This window comes from Lissotriton vulgaris, chromosome 6, assembly GCF_964263255.1.
Source record: "Lissotriton vulgaris chromosome 6, aLisVul1.2, whole genome shotgun sequence".
Classification (NCBI taxonomy): domain Eukaryota; kingdom Metazoa; phylum Chordata; class Amphibia; order Caudata; family Salamandridae; genus Lissotriton; species Lissotriton vulgaris.
The window spans coordinates 23,953,433-23,969,712 of record NC_141694.1 but is presented as its reverse complement, the minus strand read 5'-3'; the positions used below and the strand labels follow the sequence as shown (position 1 = coordinate 23,969,712).

Genomic DNA, 16,280 nt, shown 5'->3' with positions numbered 1-16,280 from the left:
AATAACCCATGCTGGACATTCGTTCTTTGTTGTGGTGGCAGCGATGATGTTGAATTGCATCTTTTCTCACCCTTCACAACCCTTCTCAGAAGCTGGTGTTGACTGGACTGCTAGACCAAGTGGACCAGTCGAGGCTCAGCTTTTAGCCACAGATTTACCACTCAGTGTCCTGGTGAGAGGGGAACAAACAGAATCTCACCTTTGACATTGTTTTGTAACCTCTAAGGGCCCAATTCACAAAGATAAACCTAGACCTGAATCCTAAGTTTAGATGTAAGGTCTTCAGGTCTAAACTCAGTCTTTAGGTGTAAAGTTAGACTTTGGTTTAATCTTAGTCTTTGGGTGTAAAGTTAGACTTCAGGTCTAAACTTAGAATTGAGTTCTAAATGTAGTCTTTAGATGTAAAGTTAGACTTTAGGTCAACATTTTGTCTTTAGGTCGAAACTTAGGGCCTAATTTAGATCTTGTCAACCGGTTACTCCGTCATAACGGTAACAGATATCCCGTCCGCTGAAATATAAATCCCATTGTATCGGATGGGATTTATATTTCTTTAAAACAATTGGTTCTGTCGGGGTATATTTCAATTGCTTAGAGTACGATAGCGGCAACGGCTTACTTATAACACATACAATGATTTGAGAAAAACAGAAAAAATAGCATAACACACACCAAAATGAGTATTCAATAATATATTCAGAAATAGGTATCAAATATTCATGGCTGTCGCAAGTTACAAATTCAATTGCAATAGGGACTAAGTGACTGTGGCGAAAAGGTGACATGTGGTGATTGGTGACGTTGACAGTGCACTATATACAAGACAAATAAACGTGCATTCAGGAGAGGGGAGAAGAATTCCTGTTTGTCCTTATTATTTTAGAACATATGCTACAGGATCCATTGGTAAGTAAAACTGTGATCATGAGCGTAGTGCAGACATATGTGGTGCGTCGACGTTTCGACCCCTTTGGTAGTGCAAAAGTAAAGTGTGTCAAGGTGGGTCTTCCTCAGGACAGGAGGGGGGAGTAGGCAGCCAAAATTCGGATTCTTTATTGGGTCTGCAAGTCTCAAGTGCTTCTTATTCAGAGAAGGGCTAAATTGTACAACCTCTCAGTACTCCACCAGCAGTTGGGGCCTCAAGTAGTATTCTTTAATTGACTTGCACCCATCGGTTGGAATCTTTGGTTATAGCCAGTCAAGTGGTTTACGTGATCTGGAGGGGGCGGGTCATCCGGCAGCTGCTTTGTTTAAAGAAAGTCGATTAAAGAATACTCCAGTGGGAGGAATGATGATTTGGGTTAAAACAACAGTAGCTTGTAAAATTAAGCGCCTCGACATAGACTCCCAGGAGATTCTGGGTATCAACTTGGTTTCGCTTAAAGGGGATACCCATGTTAGGGTTTTAACATAAATAATAGGTTTAAAAGTCCCCATAAACCCTCAGACACTATGTCAATGTTAAATAATTTCCTCTAAACTGATAATAATGATTGCCCCCTCATTCAAGTCAAGTCAAGTCAGAGAATTTATATAGCGCACTACATACCCAGAGGGTCTCAAGGCGCTAAGGAGGGGGAGGAGGATTACTTGTCAAATATCCACGTTTTAAGTTGCTTTCTGAAAGCTAGGTGGTTCTGGGTAAGGCGAAGGTGAGTGGGGAGTGAGTTCCATGTTTTAGCAGCCAGGTAAGAGAAGGATCTGCCTCCCATTGTAGCCAGAGATGTTAATACAACGTATGAACCTGTGGACTATGTGCAGGAAATAGTCCTGGAGGACGAAGGAGCCAGAGGCATCAAAACGCTTCAGATTCCAACACTCAAAAGATGCTCCTGTGTAGCACAGCAAGTTTTATCATTTACTCTTGCTCATGGGGTGCGAGCATGTAATGGGAGTACACTCTCAGACCCTAGTGCAGATCATACATTCAAGAGGGGGAACACCAGAAGCAGAATAGATTATATCTTGGTCGATCTCGATCTTTGGCCACAGGTAAGCGATATGGCCATTCTTAATCAAGATGATAGCGAACACAACTCCTTGCTTCTAAGTTGTTCTGGGCTCCAGATTCTTACACCCAAACAAAACCTAACAAAGGCTCAGGTAGTAACACCTAACAACAATAGGAGACTCAAGTGGGCTAAGGTAGTCGCTGATGGTCAGCTGCTCCCTAAAGTTTAGAACGAGGTTGTGCCATTTTTTGAGAAAACATTGAATGCCATCATAAATGCTGACGCTATCTTAGCTTGTTATCAAGATCTGTCGAATAACATTTGCCCTATTTTAGGAGCCAGGGAGGGTCTTACTCGCAAAAACATAATAATGCTTCTTGGTATAACAATGATTGCAGGAAGGCAAGAGTAGAACTTATGGTTGCAGTAAAGGAGGGGATGAAGCCCAAGATTGACAATCAAAGGAAGTCCTATTAGAGCAGGGGTCTCCTAACCGGTCCTGGAGGGCCGGATCCATGCCAGATTTTTAAAATTACTACATGTATCTCAATGGGGATATCCAAAATATCTGGCATGGATCCGGCCCTCCAGGACCGGTTTGGAGACCCCTGTATTAGAGCATCCAAAGGAGAGCTCAACGTAACTGGGGGATTGAGAGTTGGCGCAACCTAGCTGAGGCTTCCAGGCAAAAGGATAGCCGGTTATTCTGGCATCTCTTTTCGAGAGGGGTAACCCATAAGGTTAGTGAAAACAATTTCCACATACAGCCCCACATTTGGGAAGAGTATTTCCAGGCACTATACTCTGAGGAGGACTGTGAGGCTGGAGGTGACGAAGAGGAGGAACCTAGGGACTGTAATGATGTGTCTGACTGAGTCGAGGAAGCGAGCTTTTCCCTTATGGAAGTTAAGAATGCAACTTCAAACCGGCAAAGCCCCCGGGTTAGATAGACACCCTGGAGACCTATACAAATCCAAACCCAAAATATGGGGCCCTATGCTTCACTTAGTTTTTAATGCCATTACACGGGGAGGTGACATTCCGGAAATGTATATGGGTGTCCGAAATAATCCCAATTAATAATCCCAATTTTTTAAAAAGGGGACAAAGGGGACCCTGCTACCATAGGCCATCAGCCTCACAGATGTGTCTCACAAGATTTTTAGCAAACTCATTTTAACACCCCTTCAAAATTGGACAGAGGTTAATAACATAATTTCGCTCTTGCAGGCGGGATTTAGTGATGCTACAAGCACCCTTGACCAAGTGTTTTGTTTCCTAATGCTCATCTGGAAAGAGGTCAAACTTAAGAAAGGCCACCACCTCTATGTAGAGTTTGTCGACCTTAAACCCGCTTTTGACTCCATCGATCGCACCAAGCTCTGGTCTGATGATACTTTACTTATATCCAAAACTCCAATGGGCACCCAGAACGTTTTAACCAAATTTGCGAAAGCAGGTAAATCCCGGAGCCTGAAGATCATTAGCAAGAAAACCAAGTATATGGTTTTCAATCCCTATCGATTGGCCGAGGGGAAAGGGCTGCTGGAAGGCCAACTTTTAGAACAGGTTAAGGCCTTGGATTATCTAGACATCAGAATTGGCGATAACCTGGCATGGTCCCCCCAAATCATGGAAAGTGTTTTGACACTCCAGCAAGTGGATTGTGTAATTGTGAAAAGAGCTAAATGCTCAGCTTTTCGCCCTATTTCACCCATAATAGAAATACACAGGGCCAAAGGCCTGGGTGCTGCTCTGTACGGGGCAGAACTATGGGGTCTCGAGGATGTAAAACAACTAGAAGTTGTGGAAAATACGTTTTTATATCCCAAAAATCACCAAACCATCTCCCGTTGTGCTGTCTTGAAGGCGCTCACGTTCTGGATGAGACTATCGACCAGTAACACCCAAGTACCTGTAAAATATGCTGGGGGGCGAGGGGGGGGGCATTTAAGTTCACTGTCAGTCCCTGGACGAGCAGGGCCTGGCCCCTTCGAACACAGAGGTCTCCGGGCCAGCTCACCCAGATCACCGATAGCTGGGCTGCCTGGCACAGGTGATGGCCTTGTTGATCTGTGTCAGCAGGGGGCAGAGGGTGAAGGCAAGAAGGGGGCACGGACTGGATTAACACCACTTAATCTGACAGATACGAGTCCTCAGGGTGGGACACGGACACGGCTGGGGCAAGGCGGCAGGGCGCTGCTGTCCTCAGTACCTTGATGCGCACCGGCCATGCGCCCCTCAGAGTACTGGCGCCCTGGGCCGGGGCCCGTCTCGCCCCTGCTAAAGGCCGCCCTGGGGACAGCAGTGTGCTGAGCCGCACTGGCCCCGCCACGCGTGTTTACCGGTGAAGTCGGGACTCGGAGGGTTCAAAGGTCGGGGATTCCCAATATTTGTGCTCTGAATCCACTGGCAGGCGGTGCCAACTCCCCGGGAGGAGCTGTGCAGGGCGCCAGGGGGAGGGAGGGGGCTGTACTGTGCTCCCAGCCGCAGTGATTGCAGCTTTGGGTGCTGATAAGGTTCTGCCAGGTCAGCAGAGCCGGCGCTGGAGTTTGGCCAGAGCGGCACAGTGTGTGCCACGGGACAGCCAGGACAGCGTGGGCCTTTGCATCTGCCGGGCAGCCTGGACTGGAAGTGCTGCATTGGCATCTGCTGAGTGTGGACAGAGAGTGCCCGGGTGGCACCGGTCAGACTGGGCTGGACGGGCCCCAGTGGCACCTTGCGGAGGGTGTGGCCCTGTGGCCCCCAGGTGGCATCGGTCCGCCTGAGCAGGAGGTGCCAAGAGGCACCTTGTGGACAGAGGCAGGGGTGGCCCCAGTGGCACCGTGCGGACTGTGTCAGGAGGGGCCCCAGTGGCAGGGGTTGCCCCAGTGCCAGGAGGAGCCCCAGTGGCGCCTTGTGGACAGTGGCCCCCTTGGCACCTGCTGGCAGTGCGGGAGGACAGTGCCCGACACCCACCGCCCGAAGAGCCGTGTGACCCCGGGGTCAGCGCCAGCTGCTGGTAAGGTGCTTTGCAATGTTGCAGCCCAGACGTGTGTTTGTGTCTGTGTCACTCCACAAGGAGGTGTGCGTTGTCATGTGTGGTCACTCTTTCGGCCACTGCGGCAGGCTTGGGCTGGCCAGACCTCGGGAAGGCTGGGCCAAAAGGCAAGGGGCGACTGGATTTTTTATTTGTCTTCTAATCGATCAATCAATCAATCATGGCATTTGTAAAGCGCACTACTTACCTGTGAGGGTCTCAAGGCGCTGGAGGAGGGGGGGGGGGGGTCGCTACTGCTCGAATAGCCAGGTCTTGAGGAGTCTTCTGAAGGTGAGTAGGTCCTGGGTCTGCCGTAGGGGGATGGGGAGGGTGTTCCAGGTTTTGGCGGCGAGGTGGGAGAACGATCTGCCGCTGGAGGTCACTCTTCGGAAGCACGGGACGGTAGCGAGGGCGCGATCGACAGAGCCGAGCTGGTGGTTCGGGGTTTAGAAGGTGAGTCGTCTGTTGCGGTAGGTTGGTCCGGCGTTGTGGAGTGCCTTGTGTGCGTGGGTGAGGAGCTTGACGGTTATCCTCTTGTTGATGGGGCGCCAGTGCAGGTCTCTCAGGTGGGGTGTGATGTGGCTGTGGCGAGGGATGTCGAGGATCAGGCGTGCGGAGGCGTTCTGTATGCGTTGTAGTCGTTTCAGGAGTTTGGCCGAGGCTCGTGTGTAGAGGGCGTTTCCGTAGTCCAGCCTGCTGCTGACGAGGGCCTGGGTGACCGTTCTTCTGGTTTCGGTGAGGATCCACCTGTAGATCTTGCGGAGCATGCAGAGGATGTTGAAACATGAGGACGAGACAGCGTTGACTAGCTTGGTCATGGAGAGTGTTGAGTCGAGGATGAACCCCAGGTTGCGTGCACTGCTTGGTCAGTGGGTGTCGGTGCTGCTCTCAGTGCGATTGGCCGCCAGGAGTTGTCCCAGGCCGAGGGGAGGGAGCCGAAGATGAGGACCTCAATCTTGTCCGAGTTCAGCTTCAGGCGGCTGTTCTTCATCCACTCGGCGACGGCTTTCATTCCTTCGAGGAGGTTGATTTTGGTGGTGAGAGGGTCCTTTTTGAGGGAGAGGATCAGCTGGGTGTCGTCTGCGTAGGAGATGATGTTGAGGTTGTGCAGTCGGGCGACGTGAGCGAGCGGTGCCATGTAGATGTTGAACAATGTCGGGCTGAGGGATGATCCTTGGGGTACGCCGTAGATGATCTTGGTGGCTTCGGATCGGAAAGGGGGAGGCGGACGCTCTGGGTTCTGCCGGAGAGGAAGGAGGTGGTCCATTTCAGAGCCTTGTCACCGATCCCAGCATCATGGAGGCATGTGCGTAGGGTGCGGTGGCAGACAGTGTCGAAGGCGGCTGATAGGTCCAGGAGGATGAGGTCTGCGGTTTCGCCGTTGTCCAGCAGGGCCCTGATGTCATCGGTGGCGGCGATGAGGGCAGTTTTGGTACTTAGGTTGGTGCGGGACCCAGACTGGGACGTGTACAGGATGCTGTTCTCCTCGAGGTGTCAGTTCAGTTGTCTGTTGACGGTCTTCTCGATGACCTTCGCCAGGAACGGGAGCAGGGAGATGGATCGGAAGTTCTTGAGGTCCTTCGTATCAGCCTTGGGTGTTTTGAGTAGGGCGTTGATCTCGGCATGCTTCCAGTTTTCCGGGAGGGTCGCGGTATCGAAGGAGACATTGATGGCCTTGCGGAGATGGGGCGCGATGGTGGCGCTGGCTTTATTGAAGATGTGGTGCGGGCATGGGTCTGATGGATAGCCGGAGTGGATGGTGTTCATGATTTTGATGGTGTTGTTGTTGTTTATGTTGGTCCAGGTGAGCAAGGGATCGATGTGGGTGGTGGCCTTGAGGTCAGAGGTCTCGGTGGCAGTTGGGGCGGTCAGGTTGTTGAAGCCACTGTGCATGTCTGCTATCTTGCGATGGAAGAAGGTGGCAAGGGAGTTGCACAGGTCTAGCGATGGTGGAATGTCGTTGGTGTTGGAGCTGAGGTTGAAGAGTTCCTTGACGATGTTGAAGAGCGCTTTGCTGTTGTGCGTGTTGTTGTCTAGGCGGTCTTTGAAGGAGGCCATTTTGGCAGATCTGATGAGGTGATGGTGTCTACGGATGGCTTTCTTGTGGACTGCGTGGCTGTCCGATGTCTGTTCGCGGTACCATTTCTTCTCTAGTTTTCGGCAGGTTTGCTTGGAAGCCTGGAGGTCTGCGGTGAACCAGCTGGCCTTCTTTTTGGTGTGTCTGTTGGAGGGTTTCTTAAACGGGGCGAGAGTGTTGGCGCAGTATTCGATCCACTGTCTGAGGTTGAGGGCGGTGTGAGAAGTTGGCCTGATATATAATGTTCCCTATTCTAGTGAGCACTTTGTATCAATAAATGTAAATGTATTTGAGCTTATATAGCGCACAGCTACCCACAAAGGGTTTCCCGGCGCTTGCTTAGGGAACCCGTCCTGGTATTCCCCTGTGAGATAACCCCGGCAGGGTATCCACAAGGTGAAAGCCAGGCATCCCGCCGCGAGGGGCCGTTGTGGAGATTAAGCAAGCTATTGCCCAGAGTCGCAGAGTGTGAACCCGTGAGTCGAGAAGGCACCGGAGCGAGAATTATCGAGTCCGTGGAATTATTGAGCCCAACCCCCGTCGAGGCGGGGAATTGAACCCTGGTCCAGGGCCGATCTCAGCTTCCGGGTCTGCCATCTCTAACCCCTGATATTTACAACAAGGGGTGGTGAGGGACAGAGTCTCTGAATTAAACAGAATACTCTCACCCAGTCAAGAGATCAGGGCTAGATCCAACACCGTTTTTTAGCTCACTGCACCATCCCAGTTTCAGAACCTGGCTGTATGCAAATTAGTCTGTTCCTGTCCCAGTGCATGATGGGAACAGGGCAAACCAAACTACACAAGCCAATTCTTACACTGGGAAGGAAACAAGCTACCGGGGACCGGTTTCTGGCATTTCAGCCTCTTCGGCCCGGCTTGCTTGAATCCTGATGGTGCAATGAGCAAGGGACTCACATCTGAGTATACCCTTCCACGCTTAGGGTGGACAAAAATATTTACAACAAGGGTTGGTGAGGGACAGAGTCTCTGAATTAAACAGAATACTCTCACCCAGTCAAGAGATCAGGGCTAGATCCAACACCGTTTTTTAGCTCACTGCACCATCCCAGTTTCAGAACCTGGCTGTATGCAAATTAGTCTGTTCCTGTCCCAGTGCATGATGGGAACAGGGCAAACCAAACTACACAAGCCAATTCTTACACTGGGAAGGAAACAAGCTACCGGGGACCGGTTTCTGGCATTTCAGCCTCTTCGGCCCGGCTTGCTTGAATCCTGATGGTGCAATGAGCAAGGGACTCACATCTGAGTATACCCTTCCACGCTTAGGGTGGACAAAAATATTTACAACAAGGGGTGGTGAGGGACAGAGTCTCTGAATTAAACAGAATACTCTCACCCAGTCAAGAGATCAGGGCTAGATCCAACACCGTTTTTTAGCTCACTGCACCATCCCAGTTTCAGAACCTGGCTGTATGCAAATTAGTCTGTTCCTGTCCCAGTGCATGATGGGAACAGGGCAAACCAAACTACACAAGCCAATTCTTACACTGGGAAGGAAACAAGCTACCGGGGACCGGTTTCTGGCATTTCAGCCTCTTCGGCCTGGCTTGCTTGAATCCTGATGGTGCAATGAGCAAGGGACTCACATCTGAGTATACCCTTCCACGCATAGGGTGGACAAAAATATTTACAACAAGGGGTGGTGAGGGACAGAGTCTCTGAATTAAACAGAATACTCTCACCCAGTCAAGAGATCAGGGCTAGATCCAACACCGTTTTTTAGCTCACTGCACCATCCCAGTTTCAGAACCTGGCTGTATGCAAATTAGTCTGTTCCTGTCCCAGTGCATGATGGGAACAGGGCAAACCAAACTACACAAGCCAATTCTTACACTGGGAAGGAAACAAGCTACCGGGGACCGGTTTCTGGCATTTCAGCCTCTTCGGCCCGGCTTGCTTGAATCCTGATGGTGCAATGAGCAAGGGACTCACATCTGAGTATACCCTTCCACGCTTAGGGTGGACAAAAATATTTACAACAAGGGGTGGTGAGGGACAGAGTCTCTGAATTAAACAGAATACTCTCACCCAGTCAAGAGATCAGGGCTAGATCCAACACCGTTTTTTAGCTCACTGCACCATCCCAGTTTCAGAACCTGGCTGTATGCAAATTAGTCTGTTCCTGTCCCAGTGCATGATGGGAACAGGGCAAACCAAACTACACAAGCCAATTCTTACACTGGGAAGGAAACAAGCTACCGGGGACCGGTTTCTGGCATTTCAGCCTCTTCGGCCCGGCTTGCTTGAATCCTGATGGTGCAATGAGCAAGGGACTCACATCTGAGTATACCCTTCCACGCTTAGGGTGGACAAAAATATTTACAACAAGGGGTGGTGAGGGACAGAGTCTCTGAATTAAACAGAATACTCTCACCCAGTCAAGAGATCAGGGCTAGATCCAACACCGTTTTTTAGCTCACTGCACCATCCCAGTTTCAGAACCTGGCTATATGCAAATTAGTCTGTTCCTGTCCCAGTGCATGATGGGAACAGGGCAAACCAAACTACACAAGCCAATTCTTACACTGGGAAGGAGACAAGCTACCGGGGACCGGTTTCTGGCATTTCAGCCTCTTCGGCCCGGCTTGCTTGAATCCTGATGGTGCAATGAGCAAGGGACTCACATCTGAGTATACCCTTCCACGCTTAGGGTGGACAAAAATATTTACAACAAGGGGTGGTGAGGGACAGAGTCTCTGAATTAAACAGAATACTCTCACCCAGTCAAGAGATCAGGGCTAGATCCAACACCGTTTTTTAGCTCACTGCACCATCCCAGTTTCAGAACCTGGCTGTATGCAAATTAGTCTGTTCCTGTCCCAGTGCATGATGGGAACAGGGCAAACCAAACTACACAAGCCAATTCTTACACTGGGAAGGAAACAAGCTACCGGGGACCGGTTTCTGGCATTTCAGCCTCTTCGGCCCGGCTTGCTTGAATCCTGATGGTGCAATGAGCAAGGGACTCACATCTGAGTATACCCTTCCACGCTTAGGGTGGACAAAAATATTTACAACAAGGGGTGGTGAGGGACAGAGTCTCTGAATTAAACAGAATACTCTCACCCAGTCAAGAGATCAGGGCTAGATCCAACACCGTTTTTTAGCTCACTGCACCATCCCAGTTTCAGAACCTGGCTGTATGCAAATTAGTCTGTTCCTGTCCCAGTGCATGATGGGAACAGGGCAAACCAAACTACACAAGCCAATTCTTACACTGGGAAGGAAACAAGCTACCGGGGACCGGTTTCTGGCATTTCAGCCTCTTCGGCCCGGCTTGCTTGAATCCTGATGGTGCAATGAGCAAGGGACTCACATCTGAGTATACCCTTCCACGCTTAGGGTGGACAAAAATATTTACAACAAGGGGTGGTGAGGGACAGAGTCTCTGAATTAAACAGAATACTCTCACCCAGTCAAGAGATCAGGGCTAGATCCAACACCGTTTTTTAGCTCACTGCACCATCCCAGTTTCAGAACCTGGCTGTATGCAAATTAGTCTGTTCCTGTCCCAGTGCATGATGGGAACAGGGCAAACCAAACTACACAAGCCAATTCTTACACTGGGAAGGAAACAAGCTACCGGGGACCGGTTTCTGGCATTTCAGCCTCTTCGGCCCGGCTTGCTTGAATCCTGATGGTGCAATGAGCAAGGGACTCACATCTGAGTATACCCTTCCACGCTTAGGGTGGACAAAAATATTTACAACAAGGGGTGGTGAGGGACAGAGTCTCTGAATTAAACAGAATACTCTCACCCAGTCAAGAGATCAGGGCTAGATCCAACACCGTTTTTTAGCTCACTGCACCATCCCAGTTTCAGAACCTGGCTGTATGCAAATTAGTCTGTTCCTGTCCCAGAAACCGGTCCCCGGTAGCTTGTCTCCTTTCTGGTAAAGAATTGGCTTGGTAGTTTAGTCTGCCCTGTTCCCATGATGCACTGGGCCAGGGACAGACTGATTTGCATATAGCCAGGTTCTGAGCTGGGATGGGGCAGTGAGATAAATAACGGTGATGGATCAAGCCCTGATCTTTGGACTGGGTAAGAGTGGTCTGCTCAATTCAGACACTCTGTTCATCACCACCCCCTTTTGTAAATCGATTTTGGCCACTATAGGTGTGGCAGGGTATACTCAGACATGAGTCCCTTTCTCACTGCTCCATCAGGATTCAAGCAAGCCGGGCCGAAGAGGCTGAAATGCCAGAAACCGGTCCCCGGTAGCTTGTCTCCTTTCTGGTAAAGAATTGGCTTGGTAGTTTAGTCTGCCCTGTTCCCATGATGCACTGGGCCAGGGACAGACTGATTTGCATATAGCCAGGTTCTGAGCTGGGATGGGGCAGTGAGATAAATAACGGTGATGGATCAAGCCCTGATCTTTGGACTGGGTAAGAGTGGTCTGCTCAATTCAGACACTCTGTTCATCACCACCCCCTTTTGTAAATCGATTTTGGCCACTATAGGTGTGGCAGGGTATACTCAGACATGAGTCCCTTTCTCACTGCTCCATCAGGATTCAAGCAAGCCGGGCCGAAGAGGCTGAAATGCCAGAAACCGGTCCCCGGTAGCTTGTCTCCTTTCTGGTAAAGAATTGGCTTGGTAGTTTAGTCTGCCCTGTTCCCATGATGCACTGGGCCAGGGACAGACTGATTTGCATATAGCCAGGTTCTGAGCTGGGATGGGGCAGTGAGATAAATAACGGTGATGGATCAAGCCCTGATCTTTGGACTGGGTAAGAGTGGTCTGCTCAATTCAGACACTCTGTTCATCACCACCCCCTTTTGTAAATCGATTTTGGCCACTATAGGTGTGGCAGGGTATACTCAGACATGAGTCCCTTTCTCACTGCTCCATCAGGATTCAAGCAAGCCGGGCCGAAGAGGCTGAAATGCCAGAAACCGGTCCCCGGTAGCTTGTCTCCTTTCTGGTAAAGAATTGGCTTGGTAGTTTAGTCTGCCCTGTTCCCATGATGCACTGGGCCAGGGACAGACTGATTTGCATATAGCCAGGTTCTGAGCTGGGATGGGGCAGTGAGATAAATAACGGTGATGGATCAAGCCCTGATCTTTGGACTGGGTAAGAGTGGTCTGCTCAATTCAGACACTCTGTTCATCACCACCCCCTTTTGTAAATCGATTTTGGCCACTATAGGTGTGGCAGGGTATACTCAGACATGAGTCCCTTTCTCACTGCTCCATCAGGATTCAAGCAAGCCGGGCCGAAGAGGCTGAAATGCCAGAAACCGGTCCCCGGTAGCTTGTCTCCTTTCTGGTAAAGAATTGGCTTGGTAGTTTAGTCTGCCCTGTTCCCATGATGCACTGGGCCAGGGACAGACTGATTTGCATATAGCCAGGTTCTGAGCTGGGATGGGGCAGTGAGATAAATAACGGTGATGGATCAAGCCCTGATCTTTGGACTGGGTAAGAGTGGTCTGCTCAATTCAGACACTCTGTTCATCACCACCCCCTTTTGTAAATCGATTTTGGCCACTATAGGTGTGGCAGGGTATACTCAGACATGAGTCCCTTTCTCACTGCTCCATCAGGATTCAAGCAAGCCGGGCCGAAGAGGCTGAAATGCCAGAAACCGGTCCCCGGTAGCTTGTCTCCTTTCTGGTAAAGAATTGGCTTGGTAGTTTAGTCTGCCCTGTTCCCATGATGCACTGGGCCAGGGACAGACTGATTTGCATATAGCCAGGTTCTGAGCTGGGATGGGGCAGTGAGATAAATAACGGTGATGGATCAAGCCCTGATCTTTGGACTGGGTAAGAGTGGTCTGCTCAATTCAGACACTCTGTTCATCACCACCCCCTTTTGTAAATCGATTTTGGCCACTATAGGTGTGGCAGGGTATACTCAGACATGAGTCCCTTTCTCACTGCTCCATCAGGATTCAAGCAAGCCGGGCCGAAGAGGCTGAAATGCCAGAAACCGGTCCCCGGTAGCTTGTCTCCTTTCTGGTAAAGAATTGGCTTGGTAGTTTAGTCTGCCCTGTTCCCATGATGCACTGGGCCAGGGACAGACTGATTTGCATATAGCCAGGTTCTGAGCTGGGATGGGGCAGTGAGATAAATAACGGTGATGGATCAAGCCCTGATCTTTGGACTGGGTAAGAGTGGTCTGCTCAATTCAGACACTCTGTTCATCACCACCCCCTTTTGTAAATCGATTTTGGCCACTATAGGTGTGGCAGGGTATACTCAGACATGAGTCCCTTTCTCACTGCTCCATCAGGATTCAAGCAAGCCGGGCCGAAGAGGCTGAAATGCCAGAAACCGGTCCCCGGTAGCTTGTCTCCTTTCTGGTAAAGAATTGGCTTGGTAGTTTAGTCTGCCCTGTTCCCATGATGCACTGGGCCAGGGACAGACTGATTTGCATATAGCCAGGTTCTGAGCTGGGATGGGGCAGTGAGATAAATAACGGTGATGGATCAAGCCCTGATCTTTGGACTGGGTAAGAGTGGTCTGCTCAATTCAGACACTCTGTTCATCACCACCCCCTTTTGTAAATCGATTTTGGCCACTATAGGTGTGGCAGGGTATACTCAGACATGAGTCCCTTTCTCACTGCTCCATCAGGATTCAAGCAAGCCGGGCCGAAGAGGCTGAAATGCCAGAAACCGGTCCCCGGTAGCTTGTCTCCTTTCTGGTAAAGAATTGGCTTGGTAGTTTAGTCTGCCCTGTTCCCATGATGCACTGGGCCAGGGACAGACTGATTTGCATATAGCCAGGTTCTGAGCTGGGATGGGGCAGTGAGATAAATAACGGTGATGGATCAAGCCCTGATCTTTGGACTGGGTAAGAGTGGTCTGCTCAATTCAGACACTCTGTTCATCACCACCCCCTTTTGTAAATCGATCTCTAACCCCTGAGCCACACTTCTCCATCAGTCCAAACAACCCTTATTGATGATTGGTTGTAAGTCAACCGTAGACCAGCTATCCTAGTAGCGTGGACAAGAGCAGTCTTTAGGCTAGACTCTAGAGGGCATGTTAAGCCAGCTGTTATACCATCACATATACCCCTTGAACACCAAGAGAAAGGACACCACACAAGTTGTTATGAAAATAAAAGGATATTTATTTAGAACACAACAACCCTGGACTCTTTATGAGGACAGGGTGCTAAGCACAATACAAAGCTCTTACGAAAATACTTTAAGTTGCACAATTTACACAAATGCCCGAGGGGCACGAAAAACCATATACTCTAAAAGTGGAATGCGAAATACTAGCAGGTAAGTAACTAGTCTCAAAGGCTTTGGGATCGCTAGGGCTGTACTACTGAACCTTCAGGTTACTAGCAGGAGGCCTAGGGGGATCGGGTGCAGAGTGTGCACTCTCACGCGGGATGCGGGACAAAGTCTATGGATGCTAGATTTCGTAAAGTTAGTGTTATCGGACGAATCCGACTAGGTAGAGCTGAAACGAAAAATGATCTGGACCTTTGGATAGTTAAGCTATGCTGGAGCACCGAAATGCTCAAGTTACCTAGCCCAGGGGCTGCGGCTGCATAGGTCTGAAAAGACGTCGGGAATCCTCGTTGCAGTCTATGGAGCCTGAAAGAAGAATTTGCTGGCAGGCGACCAGTGATGAAGTTCGATGGGATCCAAGCCTGGATCGGTGAAGATGGATACCTGTAAGCAGAGGGGACCAAGTTCTGAATCACTAGCCAGTGATTAGGTGGGCACCAGGATGGCACCGGATGGAGTCACCTCGACCAGGTGAGTGGGCGACGCTGGGCTCTGCAGTCTCTCGGACCAGGAGGCGTTGTCGGCGACCAGGATGGAGGTGCGAGCTGTCCCACAAAGGTATCTGCTGTCGACGTCGCTGGACCCAGGATTGGGGCAACAACTCTTGGCAAATGCAAGCCCACGCGGTGGACTCAAGATGGCGTCTGGAGTGGACCAGGAGGGTCCGGGGTGCTCCTCTGTTGGAGGGGAGCAAGGGCCAGTCTGGAGCAACCAGACCAGCGGTGTTGTCGTCGTGGTGCGTCGTCAAGAGGGCCACAAGCCAGCAGGTGAGCAGCAAAGAGCAGAAGGGCCCCACGCAGATCTCGTGGATGCTGGGGGGCTGTACTTCGGTGCTGGAGGTGCTCAGGGTTAGGGCTTCTCAAACCCCAAAGCACTCACTCGAGGATCGCTCGGCAGTCGTGCTATATAAGCGTAGTGCAGTTCTGAAGATGGCCAGTCCCTCGAGGTCTCGTCACACCCACGGATCTCAGCTGAGCTGATGATGTAGGTAGAGGTCAGAGGTGCCAGGGAAGCCAGGTCTCGTCGTGCTGGTCGGTCTGGTTCCGGAGGAAGGACGTGCAGCAAACCGCAGTGTTCTTAGTTGGTGCCCGCAGATGCAGGGTGACTACTCCTTAGTCACAAGGGAGAAATCTTAGGAAGAGTTACATACATGTCGTGTCCCTCTAGAAGGGTGGAATGCTAACCCCGTCGCCAGAATTGGTGAGGGGTTAGTATTCCAATTCGTATGACACCTTACTCGACATGTTTTGATAAAGCGATACCAGAATTGGCATATAACCGCGAGGATTATAATGCACTTAAGAGTATATGGTACGCGTTATCATGGAACAGCTATTAGGACTTGGTTCCGCAAGCTGCAAACGGGCTCAGCTCATGCCAGAGCACCATCTCACATGATTCCAAGAACTCTGCCTTCAGGATTGTCAAGGCCTGCCATAGGAGTGACTGAGAGGAATGCATGTGTCCATTTTAGGGTTAGATATAGGTATACTATATCTACAGCAAAGGGTGACTACACCACTTTGCCCCAGCTGTCGTGCAGCCAGTTGTGTCAGATTTAGATGGCCAGCCAGGAGTGGCATAATACATGCTGCAGCCCCTGGTAGGCCCTGGGTACACCTATGCCCTGAGTTACAGGGTCTGATAAGGTGGCCCAGTACCAATTGGTAAATGCACCTAAGGTACACGTGTCAATTTAGTGAGAGAACAGCTAGGCTGTGGGTCTGATTAGCAGGCCCACAGCCAGGGAAGTTGTAAACCAGTGAAGCAAAAAGCAAAAATCTGGGGTGATCATAGGATTGCAGACCCTACTCTCCTACAAGACCCCCCCAAACTTTGGGACAATAAACTAACCTTGACCAGGTGAGTCTTCTTGCTCTAAGTGGAAATACCTGGAGAGCCCATCTGCATTGCCATGATCAGTGCCAGGTTGGGGTTTTCACCCTTCATCTGATTTAGC

General features: G+C 50.4%; 1 protein-coding gene across 5 annotated transcripts in view; it reads left to right on the top strand.

Moving 5' to 3' along the window:
• Positions 1-4,347: 4,347 nt before the first annotated feature.
• SLC29A1 (solute carrier family 29 member 1 (Augustine blood group)) overlaps positions 4,348-16,280 on the top strand; it is a 444,508-nt gene continuing 432,575 nt past the window's right edge. For 2 of the 5 annotated variants that reach the window (XM_086925868.1, XM_086925864.1), the window contains exons 1-2: positions 4,542-4,804; positions 4,842-4,953. The gene's annotated coding sequence lies outside the window, so the exon portion shown is untranslated. Of the gene's footprint in view, positions 4,993-16,280 lie in introns of all 5 variants that reach the window. The other 3 variants (XM_086925865.1, XM_086925861.1, XM_086925862.1) reach the window with 3 other exon arrangements.